Raw genomic sequence first — 13,763 nt, 5'->3', positions numbered from 1 at the left:
AGGAAATTGATTTGATAGGTTGTGATACGAACTTATGCAGGAACACAACATAATACATATATAAACATAAACACAGAGATGCAATAGAAATAAAACTTCATTTCATTAATATCAAAGAACTAAAATATGGTTACATACAGAATGGAAATAAACTAAATCGGGCGGTGGTAGCTTATCTTTGAGAAGAGATGTGGCAAATACATGCCTCTGAACTGTGTTACAATGAGGATTGAAGGCCTATTTATTATTAGGAAATAATGGAAAACCCTAAACATCCACAAACCTAACCCTAGGATATGAAGTGCAAAAACTATGGGCCCCATTTGGGTAATTTGGTACAACAACTTCCCATTGTCGTAACTTTGGCATACGATCTCCATTTGACACGCACAATACCTCGTTAGAACTATTTATCCGAGGAATACAACTTTTGACTGCAAACATCAATCAAAATTTCATGTTTTCCCGTTTTCCAAAAAAAAAAATGTCGCTTAGGGCCTCAAAATGGCTTCGGAAGTTCAGGACCCAGAAAACTGCCAAAAATAGTAAACTGTGCCACAATTAAGGAAATTAAAAAATTGAAAGAAACAATGGTGGGGGTCCAAGTGGAATAGGCGGGTGGCCACCAATATCCACCTGGATCAATCCTCCCCGCTTAGGAAGCAATGGTCCCCATTGCATTGAGTGCCTCCATGAGATGGGGAAACTTTTGATGAACTTGGTCTCTAGTGGGCCACTGCCTTGGTGCAGGAGTTGCCCAACTTTGACAATTTGATATAGCTGGACCTTCTGTTGGTGATTATTCTTGATCTATGTGTCCATGATCTGATCAGTTGTCGCCTATTTTGTGTAGTATGGGTTTAACTTTGTTGGTGTGAGTTGTTCTGCAACGTCTGATGTGTCAAGTAATAGTGGAAAGTATGGTCGAAGGCGATCAACATTGAACACTGTGTGCAGGCCAAGGAATGGTGGAATGCCGAGCTCGAAAGAAATGTCCCCCAAAGCATTAGTGATGGTGTAAGGCCCATATCAGAGTGGGTGAAGCTTGCGGTGGGGCCTAACGAGGCGCTCCTTCTACAAATGTAACCAAACTTTGTCGCCCTTCTGGAAATTGTGTGGCACCCAATACTGATCATGACGTTGCTTGTACTTAGCATTGTCTCTATCCAATATGTCATGGACCTGTTGGTGTATGTGTTGAATGTGCTCAATGAATTTGTTAGCCTTGTCAGCTTTAGACTGGACATGAGCTAAATCTACCTGAGTAGCTGCAATTGGTATGGCCACACCAATGGGACATAGTGGCTAGAATCCTAACCCCACCTGAAAGGGGATGTGGCCAGTTGAGCTATGGAGAGATCTATTGTAGCTGTGTTGGACATAGGGGAGGTTTTCATACCATGTGCGTGGATGCTTCGAGTTGTACATGCGTAGAATGTGCATGATCATTTTGTTGACAACCTATGTTTGGCCATCAGTTTGGGGGTGGAAATTTGTGGACTTAGTGAGCTTGGTATCCAACATCGGCTAGAGACTTGACCAAAATTTACGTAGGAGCCTACTATCCCAATCTAAGATAATGGACTGTGGGATCCAAAAGTGTATCCACACTCATTCAAAGAAGAGATTAGCAGTGGCTTTTGCTGTGATACTCTTCTTGCAGGCTGCCATAATGGCCATCTTAGAGAATCTGTCGACGACCACGAAAATGTAGTCGTTGCCATGCTTAGTAGAAGGAAGGCCCGACATGTAATCCATGGAGATGGATTCCCAAGGTCAACTAGGAGTAGGCAGAGGAGTATATAAACCTTTCTTCTTGATGGTTGGTTTGGAAATGGCACATGCAGTGCAGGATCTAATGTACTTCCCAACATCCTGTCAAAGGTTCGACCAATAAAAATACTTCTGCAACACTTCCACTATTTTCTCTACTCCGAAATGTCCAACGACCCGACTATAGTGCACCTCCCAAATCATCTTGGCACACTCGCTTGAAGGAACACATATGTGTCCTAGGTGGCATAACAATGCATCCTGGAGGTGAAAATTTGGAACTTTCTTGCCTTCCAGGAGCGTCTGGTATGTGTTGCCGAATTCTGGATCACTCTTGTAAAGATATGGCCACCCCGAAGTCTCGTGCCCACAATAGTCGAGCACAGTGATCAGTGCCATGAACAAAAGTCGGCTGAGGAAGTCTGCAACATTATTGGTGTTGCCCTTCTTATACTTAATGTTCAAATGGAATTGTTGCAGGTATGTGGACCATTTTTGATGGCGATCGTTCTGCAACTTCCCTTGTGTCTGTATGAACTGCAAGGGTCGGTGGTCTTTGTGAATGACCATTCCTTCCCCAGAATGTATTACTTCTATTGCTGGTAGGCCTGCACAATGAAATACATCTCTTTGTCATAGGTGGGATACTTTCAGACTGTGTCTGAAAGTGTCTCACTATGATATGCCATTGTATGCCCCTGTTGGGTAAGAATTGCATGATTAGCATAGTTAGAGGTGTCTGTCTCAATTTCAAATGGTTGTTGCAGGTCTATCAATGTGAGTACCGATGTAGAGCAGAGGTGGCACTTCAACTCAACAAACGCCTTCTTTTGGGACTTGGACCAGGAAAAAATTGCTTTCACTCTTCCCTTGGTAATCTGACTCAAAGGCCAAGTGACATGGGAGAATCCCAACATGAACTTCCGATAAAAAATTGCAAGGCCCAAAAATCCACGAAGCTCTATTAGAGTGGTCAGGGTTGGCCAATCCCAAATGACTTAGATCTTAGTTGGATTTACATGCACACCTCACTCATCTATGATGTAACCTAGATATTTGACCCGACTCATGCCAAAGGCGCATTTCTTCAAGTCAGCACATAGTTTGTGCTGTCGCAGGGTTTGAAGGACCTGCTGAATGTGTTGCAAGTGTTCTTCCCAACTCTTGCTGAATATTAGGATGTCGTCCACATAAACAACCATGAATGAGTTGGTGAAGGGCTGCAAGATGTCATCCATTAACTTCATAAAAGTAGTAGAGGCATTTGTCAACCCGAAGGGCATAACCAACCATTCAAAAAGGCCTTCCTTGGATTTGAAGGCAATCTTCCATACATCTGTGGGATCTATTGGAACATGGTGATAGCCAGACTTCAGATCAATCTTGCTGAAATACTTGGCCCCTTGAGTTGGTCTAGAAGGTCATTAATCTGTGGGATTGGATACCTGTTCCTAACAATGATTTTGTTTAGTGCTTGATAATCAATGCATAGCCTCCAGGTCCCATCCTTCTTCTTTACAAGTACAATCAGGCTCCCACAAGGCGAGGAACTTGGTCAGATGTGTCCTTTTTGCAGCAACTCCTGGATTTGCTACTTGATCCCTTCATTTTCTAGAATGGAGTGACGATATATCCGATCGTTGGGTAGAGGTGCTCCGGGAGTCAGATTAATTGAATGCTTGACCTGACAGTGCAAGGGTACCCCTATGGGTGAGGAGAAGATGTCCATGTATTCTTCCACGACCTTATCCACCTACTTCTGCTACGTGGAGGAACCCTTCCTAGGGGCCATGGATGTGGCCATAATCTTCCCCTTATTTTGAGAGAAAATAAGAAAGAAAACAAATTTCCCAGTCAAGGAGATGATCTTACTACATTGCTTAATAGAGATAAAAGAGATGGCAGTAGGTGGGGCTACCTCTGGTATCCTGTACAACTTATTACCCAAAGAAATAATAACAATGTGATGCCTTAACTCAGATAAAAAATGACACTTCCACAAGTATGGTTGGCCTAATAATACATCAAAAACTTCAAGAGGAACAACATAACACAATACCTCATCTGTGAAGGGATTGACGCTGTAGGGAAGGCAACAATTCCGGCTGACGCAAAGATCTCGTCCTTAGTGAAGCCACTCGATGGTGTATGACTACGGGTGTGGTGTGGTTGGTAGGACCAACCGCTTCACGACCTTTGCTGAGATGAGGTTCTTTTGGCTCTCGCTGTCGACAATTAATTGAAGTGACAAACCCTTCACCCACATCTATGAGTGGAAGAGACGCTCCCCATCCTCTAGATATTCGGGCTCAATCTTCTGGATCTTGGTGGTGGCAACAGTGGCGCTGGGCTCCGCATCAATAATCTACTTCCTTTTTTCATTCCTCTTTTCAAGTTCTAACTCAGAGTTAGAACATGCATATGATTCTAAAGCCTTCAGCTCGGCCACCAGTGAATGCTTGACCCGACACTCACTTGTATTGTGAGTGGTGATCTTATGGAACTCACACCACTTTCCTGTGTCCTCCTTTGTCTTCGTGGTGTTGTTATTTTCTTGTGGCTTCAACAGGTTTTCCTAGGTCACCCTGCCTTGGCTTTGTCCTTTGCTTTGCGGTTTGGGGGCGCCTTTCCCTTGCTTCAGATTCACAAATCCAAAGTCTCACTTCTTATGTTTAAACTTCTGCTCGATCTTAACAACGTATTGGTAGGCGACGCCAAGCAAGGATATTTCTAGGAACTCCATCTCATCCTAGATGTATTTGTGTAGACAACCATGGTACTTGAGTACCAGATGCCACTCAAAATCCTTGATACCCAACTTTGTGTGAAGGGTATGAAAAATATTTGTGAACTCCGACACGTTTTGGTCCCTTCCCTATTGTGGTGTGGTCCACTTTATGTACTTATCTTCATAGGTCTAGACAAGGTAATACTGCTCCTGGATGGCATCTTGGAAAGAATTCCAAGTGGGTGCACCTGAAAATAGTGAGGGTTCCCTCTCATCCTTTTGCTCACAGTAGGTTTCCCACCAGTCCTTGACATGTGGGGTGGCTTTGAATAGTGCACAAGTAATATTTTCCCTATTGGAAAAATAATGAACTGAAAAATACCCTTCCAACAACTTTAACCATCTATCTATGACATCTGCATCTATATGGCCTTCAAATATGGTAATATCAAAGTTGACTTAGAGTGGCTGATGGATGAAGATGCATCGCCTGTGGGCATTCGCCGAAGGATATGGGCAAAGTTGTCCATCATCGCGGTCCTCTATCGCTCGAGGGCTTTTTCGAGCAATACTTTGAAGGGATCTCCTACTCCCTCATCTTTATTTTCTTCCGCCATGGGAGGCCGCCGGGTTTGCGAGGCTAGTCTTGCAAAGGCTAAAACAGTTCAAGCCCTAACTCCTTATACCCTGACCTCGTTGGGGACATGCAAATAAAAACAGAGAAAGAGCAGACTTCTCTGATACAACTGATCAAGACTTATGCAGGAATGCAACAAAATACATATATAAACATAAACACAAAGATGAAACAAAAATAAAACTTCATTTTATTAATATCTAAGAACTAAAATATGCTTACATACAAAATGGAAATAAACTAGCTCGGGCGATGGTAGCTTATCTCTGAGAAGATATGTGGCGACTACATGCATATGAATTGTGTTACAATGAGGCTATAAGGCTATTTATTATTGAGAAACAATGGAAATCCATAAACATCCAAAATCTCAACTCTAGGAGATGAAGCACCAAAAATATGGGCCCCGTTTGGGTAAATTGGTACGTCAACTTCTCGGGGTTGTAACTTTGGCATACGATCTCTGCTTGACGCACACAATACCTCGTTAGAAAGATATATATGAGGAATACAACTTTCGGCTGCAAACATCAATTGATGATTCATTTTTTCCCACTTAAAAAAAATGTCATTTAGGGCCTCAAAATGGCTCTAGAAGTTTAGGACCCAAAAAACTACCAAAAATAGTAAATTGTACTACAATGAAGGGATCTGAAAGACTGAAAGACACAGTGGTGGGGGTCCAAGTGGAATAGATGGGTGGCCACCAATATCCACCTGGATTAGGTTGCCTGTTCAAAGGTTTTCCTTTGCTACAAACAATGACACTTACACTGCCAAGATGCTCCCTATTTACTTAAGAGCAGAGCTTCTTAAAACAACTTCTCGGTTTGAAAATACCTAATGAAGCAAGCGTGTATATATTAGAAGAACATGAAGATTGATGCCAGAGATGTATTGGAAATTCTTTACAATTGATTGATGCTTGAATTTGTAATTGGTTGAAATATGCCATATGAATAATGAATTGATTTTTGAGGTCAAGATACATTCTCCTATTTTGTTAAAATTTCATGGCAAATACATTCTCCCATTTTGTCCTTCACCTGCATATACCATACCGACCTTATGCTGCCAGTGTTGTTAATTGTTAAGAATCAAAGGCCATGTCTTGTTGGGGCTGATTTCTTTTGTCATTCTGGGAGTAAGGTTTATGGTAGGGATGCCAAATTTTATGGGCCACTGAATCAATGAACATAACATTCTTTCATCAACTTTCGAACTAATGCTCAATGATGTAACAACCTGCTTCTTCAAGGGGTGGTTGCTTCAAAACTCTTGCTTTGATTTTTCAATTTGTTTCCTTTATTGGGTTTTTTCTCTTAAATTTAAGAAGAATATAGTGGCCTTTTCTAGGGAACCTGTGGGATTTATTCCCTTACATTCTTTTGGATCTCATTTTCTCCCTTAATTTTAACTTGCAGTTTTGGAAAGTTTGGTCTCTCTTGAAGAACTCTCAATAGAAAGTAAATGTTTTAAGGTTAGTAATTGTCTTACTTTTAGCATCATGTTAACAATGTTTTGAACACCATATTTGATATATAGGGAGATTTATCACAACAAGTTTGGATTTCAAAACCACATAGTAAGCCTAGAGGCATTAAGTTTAACCCTTTCACTCAATAGTTTGAAAGTGGTTTGCATGAAAGTTTCAAAATTTGATAAGAAGAAAATTGCTCTGATAGGTTTCCTGTTCATAAGTTTTCCTTTGCTGCAAATAATGACACTTACACTGCCAAGATGCTCCCTATTTACTCATGAGAAGATCTTCTTAAAACAACTTCTGGTTTTGAAAATACCTAGTGAAGCAAGCATGTATATATCAGAAGAACATGAAGATTGCTGCCAAAGATGTATTGGAGATGCTTTACAACTCATTGATGCTTGATTTTGTAACTGACTGAAATATGCCACACAAATAATGAAATGATTTTTGAGGTCACAATACATTCTCCTATTTTGTTAAAATTTCATGGCAAATACATTCTTCCATTTTTTCCTTCACTTGCATATACCATACCGACCTTATGTGGCCAGTGTTGTTAATTGTTAAGAATCATAGGTCATGTTTTGTTGGGGTTGGTTTCAATTTTTACATCCAATATTTTGCCGATGGAGGAGAAACGACAAAATGAGCAATTAATAATGTTATGTTCTTTCACTCCGCTTAGCTTGAAAGTTTTGAACTTTCAGTTTCCATGGGTGATATTGACAAAGGGAAAATTGGTAAATGTTTTTAGAAATGGGTTCAATCCGCATCTTCAAAAAGAGTGAATCAAATCTCTCTCATAAGTATTTTGACTTGTAGTTTTGTGGATGTTCCAACTTCTTTGTTTTCTTGCGAATCCCTAATCATTAAAGCTTCAGTGGCTTTTCTTCACACGAATGCCTCTCTACTTCAATGAAACTTCATTTGTAAAGCACCATATGAGTTTCTAGAGCCAAACACTGATTCTTAAATGGTTTGTAAGTTATTCAAAATTCCAAACATTCAAGGAATATATCTTTGTTTCCTATTTGGATTACTTGAGAAGTATGAATAGGTGATTTAACATTATCTTTTCTTAGATTTGCAGGTAAGTTTCTTTCGGCAATTCTGTCAGCCTGTAACTAAAATTGATTACTTGACCTTGCACCATGGCTTCACCCTTGTAAGTTTTGATCACTTTAAATAATCTTTTCCTTGTCATCTTAATATTCATGTCAAATCCCACTTCATTCATGTAAGGCATCTGATTTGTTCTATTTTTTTTTGAAATGTACAGGCTCACTTGTCTCCCAATAACAAGTTTGATTTTCAGAAATATATCAAGAGATCTTTGGATGATGACTTTAAGAGCGCGGTTGGAATCAGGTTAGTAACATTTTCTGTGTACACAACAACTTTGGTCTTAGAAAAAATCATGTATACAATATTTCCCTTGTTTTACCTTGCTTTGTCATGCTCCAGTTTTTTTTGAAAACCTATTCTTGACTTTTAACTAACACACACCCTTGATGCATTATCTGCAATCCTCCTTTTTGGGGTTTTGCTATAATCTTTATGATTCTTAATGTGAATGGTAAATCTTCAGTACTCTACCCTGCTTCCAAAGTCTTCATTCTACATATCCACAATTGTTTAAACTAACATTCTCCTTCTGATTGGATGTATTCCTCTGAGCAGGGTGGTATACATTCTTTTGGATCTCATCTGCTCCCTTAATTGTAACTCGTAATTCTGGAAAGTTTAGTCGCTCGTGAAGAACTCTAAATAGAAAGTAAATGTTTTAAGGTTAGTAATTGTCTTACTTTTAGCATCATGTTAATAGTGTTTTGAACACCATAATTTTATTATATAGGGAGATTTATCATACCAAGTTTGGATTGCAGAACCACACAGTAAGACTGGAGGCATTAAGTTTAACCCTTTCACTCAATAGTTTGAAAGTGGTTTGCATGAAAGTTTCAAAATTTGATAAGAAGGAAATTTCTCTGATGGGGTGCATGTTCAAAAGTTCTCCTTTGGTGCAAACAATGACACTTACACTGCCAAGATGCTCCCTATTTACTCATGAGCAAAGATTCTTAAAACAACTTCTGGGTTTGAAAAGACCTAGTGAAGCAAGCATGTATATATCAAAAGAACATGAAGACTGCTACCAGAGATGTATTGGAGATGCTTTACAACTAATTGAGGCTTGACTTTGTAATTGATTGAAATATGCCATACAAAGAATGAATTGATTTTTGAGGTTAAGATACATTCTCCTATTTTGTTAAAATTTCATGGAAAATACATTCTCTGATTTTGTCCTTCACTTGGATATACCATACTGACCTCATGTGGCTAGCGTTGTTAATTGTTAAGAATCATAGGTCATGTCTTGTTAGGGCTGGTTTTAAATTTTCGAGCCAATCTTTTGTTGATGGAGGAGAAACAACAAAACGAGGATATTATTCTGTTATTTCCCTCCGATCAGCTTGAAATTTTGAACTTTTAGTTTCCATGGGTGATATTGACAAGGGAAAATTGGTAAATGTTTTCAGAAATGGCTTCAATCCGCATCTTCAAAAAGAGAGAAACAAATTTCTCTCAACAATATTTTGACTTGCTGTTTCGTGGATGTTCCAACTTCTCTTTTTTCTTGCGAATCCCTAACATCATTGAATCTCCAATGGTTTTTATTCACACAAATGCCTCTCTACTTTAGTGAAACTTCATATGTCAAGCGCCATATGAGTTTCTTGAGCTGAACATCGATTCTTAAATGGATTGTAAGTTATTCACAATTCCAAATCTTCAAGGGATACATCTTTGTTTCCTATTTGCATTACTAGAAAATTTTTAATATATGATTTAATATTATCTTTCCTTAGGTTTGTAGGTATGCTTCTTTTGTCAATTCTGTTAGTTTGTAACTAAAACTGATTACTTGACCTTGCGCCATGGCTTCATCATTGTAAGTTTTGATCACTTTAAATCATCTTTTCCTTCTCATCTTGTTCATGTCAAAGCCCACTTCATTCATGTAAGGCATCTGATTTGTTCTAAAATATTAATTTCTTTGAAATGTACAAACTCACTTTGATCCAAATAACAAGTTTGATTTTCAGAAATATATTAAGAGATCTTTGGATGATGACTTCAAGAGCGTGGTTGGAATAAGGTTAGTAGTGTTTTATGTGCGCACAACAACTTTGGTCTCAAAAAGAATTATGTATATAGTATTTCCCTTGTCTAACCTTGCTTTGTGTTCCTCTGGTTTTTTTTGAAAACCTATTCTTGACTTTTAACTAACACACACCCTTGATGCATTATTTGCAATCCTCCTTTGTGGGCTTTTGCTACAATATTTATGCTTCTTAATGTGAATGGTAAATATTCATTAGTCTACCCTGCATCCAAAGTCTTCATTTTACATATCCACAATTGTTTAAACTAATATTCTCCTTCTGATTAGATGTATCCCTCTGATTAGGGTGGTATACATTTTTTTGGATCTAGTTTTCTTCCTTAATTGTAAGTGCATAAATATATTATATTCATAGAACAAGGTACCATTGACCATGTGAGCCAATTATCTTAGACATTTTATAATTGAATTCTTCAAAACTTATTTCCATTTGATCTTCCAAAATGTGCAAATAGTTTTATTGGTTGGAACCAAGCTACAAGTTACAATAACAATGATTTTGTTTTGCAGAATGCTTTCTAGCTCGCGTTCCTTTTGTGGATATGGGTAAGCAATATGCTCATCTTGTAAAGAATAAATTCTTGTGTGTAGAGTCATTGGGTTTACTATGGTAATGATGGTAACATTTTGTAGTCTTGTGTTTTTTGTCCTGTGGTTTAGTGGTTGAGACAGGGCACCACCATGTTAATGACCCAAAGTCAAACTTAAAGATCAGAGCCCTGCATTATAAGTTCGCTAAATTTGATGAGATTTATATGCAATATTAATTTAATAATTAATATAAAATATTGTCTCAGGCACTTATATCAACTTCATTTTATACAGCTTTAGAATTTCATTTCTACTACATCTTGGTTTGGATTTTCAAACCACGTAGTAAGCCTGGAGGCATGAGGTTTAACCCTTTCACTCAATAGTTTGAAAGTGGTTTGCATGAAAGTTTCAAAATTTGATAAGAAGGAAATTGCTCTGATAGGTACCTTATTCAGAAGTTTTCCTTTGCTGCAAAAAATGACACTTACACTGCCAAGATGCTCCCTATTTACTCGTGAGCAGAGCTTCTTAAAACAACTTCTGGGTTTCAAAATACCTAGTGAAGTAAGCGTGTATATATCAACAGAACATGGAGATTGCTGTCAGAGATGTATTGGAGATGCTTTACAACTGATTGATGCTTGACTTTGTAATTGATTGAAATATGCCATACAAAGAATGAATTGATTTTTGAGGTCAAGATACATTCTCCTATTTTGTTAAAATTTCATGGAAAATACATTCTCCTATTTTGTCCTTCACCTGCATATACCATACCGACCTTATGTGGCTAGTGTTGTTAATTGTTAAGAATCACAGGTCATGTCTTGTTGGGTTTGGTTTCTTTTGTCATTCTGGGAGTAAGGTTTCTGGTAGGGATGTCAAATTTAATGGGCCACTGTTGAATCACTGAACAAAACATTCTTTCATCAGCTTTCGAACTAATGCTCAATGATGTAATAGTTTGCTTCTTCAATGGGTGGTTGCTTCAAAACTCTTGCTTTGATTTTTCAATTTGGCTCCTTTGTTGGGGTTTTTCTCTTCAATTTAAGAAGACTATATAGTGGCCTTTTCTAGGAACCTGTGGGTTTTATTCCCTTCCCTTACATCCACAAGAACATATGTTTTAGTGATGCTTTCTGTGTTCTACATGTGATCTTGGTTCTGAGGTATGCTACCCATGATATTGTAATGAAACTGGTTCATGTCATTGACTGACAAAGATCACTGTAACATTCAACAAAATTTTAGGGACAAATGACCAGAATGGGACACGACAAATATTTTGTATGTATCTGAATTGGGTCATAGTAAAGCATTAATTATCTACTATTATGTACTTGCTAACTTCCCCTTTTTGGTTCATCTTTACGCCTCATGGATGCAATAGGTACATCCCAAAAATGTTGTGACTACCTGTAAGCTACTGGTAGGGCAATAATGGATTTGTTTTTTTAATTTTACAAAGTGTTCAAACTATATTTGATCGTAAATAATGATTGATACTAAGATGGAGTATGGAATCAAATATTTGCATGTATCATGTGAATGTTAAGCTACTATTTGTTTTGGTGCTGGTCTAAGGCATCTGTAAATAACACAGACTATTTGGTTTCTAATGGATGATTGACAATAGGATTTTGTTTTGGATCGGATGGGAATTTGTACATATCATGTGAAGGATTGTAATAGATGATCAATATTAAGACAAAGTAATAATCATGATTAAACAATTTTTTTCCCTGCTTGGCAAAGGCATTTGTACTATTTAGCAAGAGACATGCTAATCTTGATAGCTTATTTTGTAGCATCAGAAATATATAAATGTTAGGATTCCTCTATTGAATAATCTTTCGAATAGCAATTTTGATGTAGGTAGTAGCCATGAACATTGAAAAGTCTAAGTATGGACGTGAGCGGCCTCTGACAGGAAAGTGACATAGAGTAAAGCTCAAATGAAAAGCTTAAGTACAATAGTATGGATCAACACGAACATCATATACTAGTATGGATCAATGCAAACATCATATACTGTAGCATATATTTTCGACACAAAGGCAATAAGTGCACAATAGTCAAATAACTAAATAACTAAATAACTATTTTATGAAAAGGATTGTTCATCACATAGAAGACATGTGTGTTCTATTTTTTCCATTTGTTTTCACCACAACTCTTCACTTCTGCATTGTGCATTGGTTTACATGCATCTCTACACCTAGGTTTTCTTGACCTAGGAAAGACATTGTCGAGGGTTACCTTGGAAAGACTGTCTCGAATGCAGTCATTACTATGCCTGCTTATTTTAATGATGCTTAGCGCCGAGCAACGAAAGATGTTGGTAAAATTGCAGGATTGGATGTCAAAAGAATCATCAATAATCTTACTGCAACAACCCTTTCTTATGGCATGAATGAGAAGGAGGGCCTAGTTGTTGTGTTTAATCTTGGTGGGGGTACTTTTGATGTACCAATGCTTGAAATATCCAATGGTGTATTCGAGGCATGTTCCTTCCCTTGAGATGTTAGGTTATTTTACTTTGATTATTTATTTCTTCTCATTCTCTGCTTTGTTGCACAAATTATTGTAACCTTGTTAGCTTTTTATTGCAGGTCAAGGCCACAAATGGTGATACTTTTTTGGGTGGTGAGGATTTTGATAATGCTCTACTCCAATATTTAGTTGGTGAGTTCAAAAAGACAAAAAATGACTTATCCTAGGATAAGCTAGCCTTACAAAGGCTTCAAGAGGCTGCAAAGAAACCAAAGGTGGAGTTGTCATCTTCTTCTCAGATATATTAATCTACCATTTATCATGGAAGATGCATCTGGTACAAAGCATTTGAATATGACATTAACTCGTTCAAAGTTTGAAATGTTAGCAAATCACTTAATTGACAAAATAAGAATCACTTGCAAGAATTGTCCAAAAAAAGTAGGGATTATGACATTAGAAGTGGGTGAAGTTATTCTTATGGGAGGAATGTATCAAGCGCCAAGGGTTCAAGATATCGTTGTTGATATTTTTGGAAAGACACCAAGTAAACAAGTAAATTGGAATGCTGCGAGGTATTGTAAAGGCACTGCTTTTACTGGATGTGACTCTCTTTCTCTTGGATTAGAAACACTTGGTGGGGTTTTCACTAGGTTAATAAGCATAAATACAACAATCCCAATGAATAAGAGTCATATATTCTCAACTGTTGCAGATGGTCAAACTCAGTGGATAAACCATGATGTTGCAAGAATTAAACCCATTCAAGGAGGAGAGTATTCATCCTTGGGAGGAGGTCCCAAACCTTCAGTTGTGGGCTTAGTATCAATTATCCATAATTTTCATGCATGGGTTTATCATGATGGAGAGAGGATAGTAAGAAATTTTCCAAAGTGAGAGACTACTTTGGGGCTCTTGTTGG

Source organism: Pinus tabuliformis, chromosome 7 (assembly GCF_031772625.1).
Source record: "Pinus tabuliformis cultivar Carrire ecotype Pingquan chromosome 7, CPIR1, whole genome shotgun sequence".
NCBI lineage: Eukaryota > Viridiplantae > Streptophyta > Pinopsida > Pinales > Pinaceae > Pinus > Pinus tabuliformis.
The sequence above is the reverse complement of the archived record's forward strand: the minus strand, read 5'-3'. Positions refer to the sequence as shown.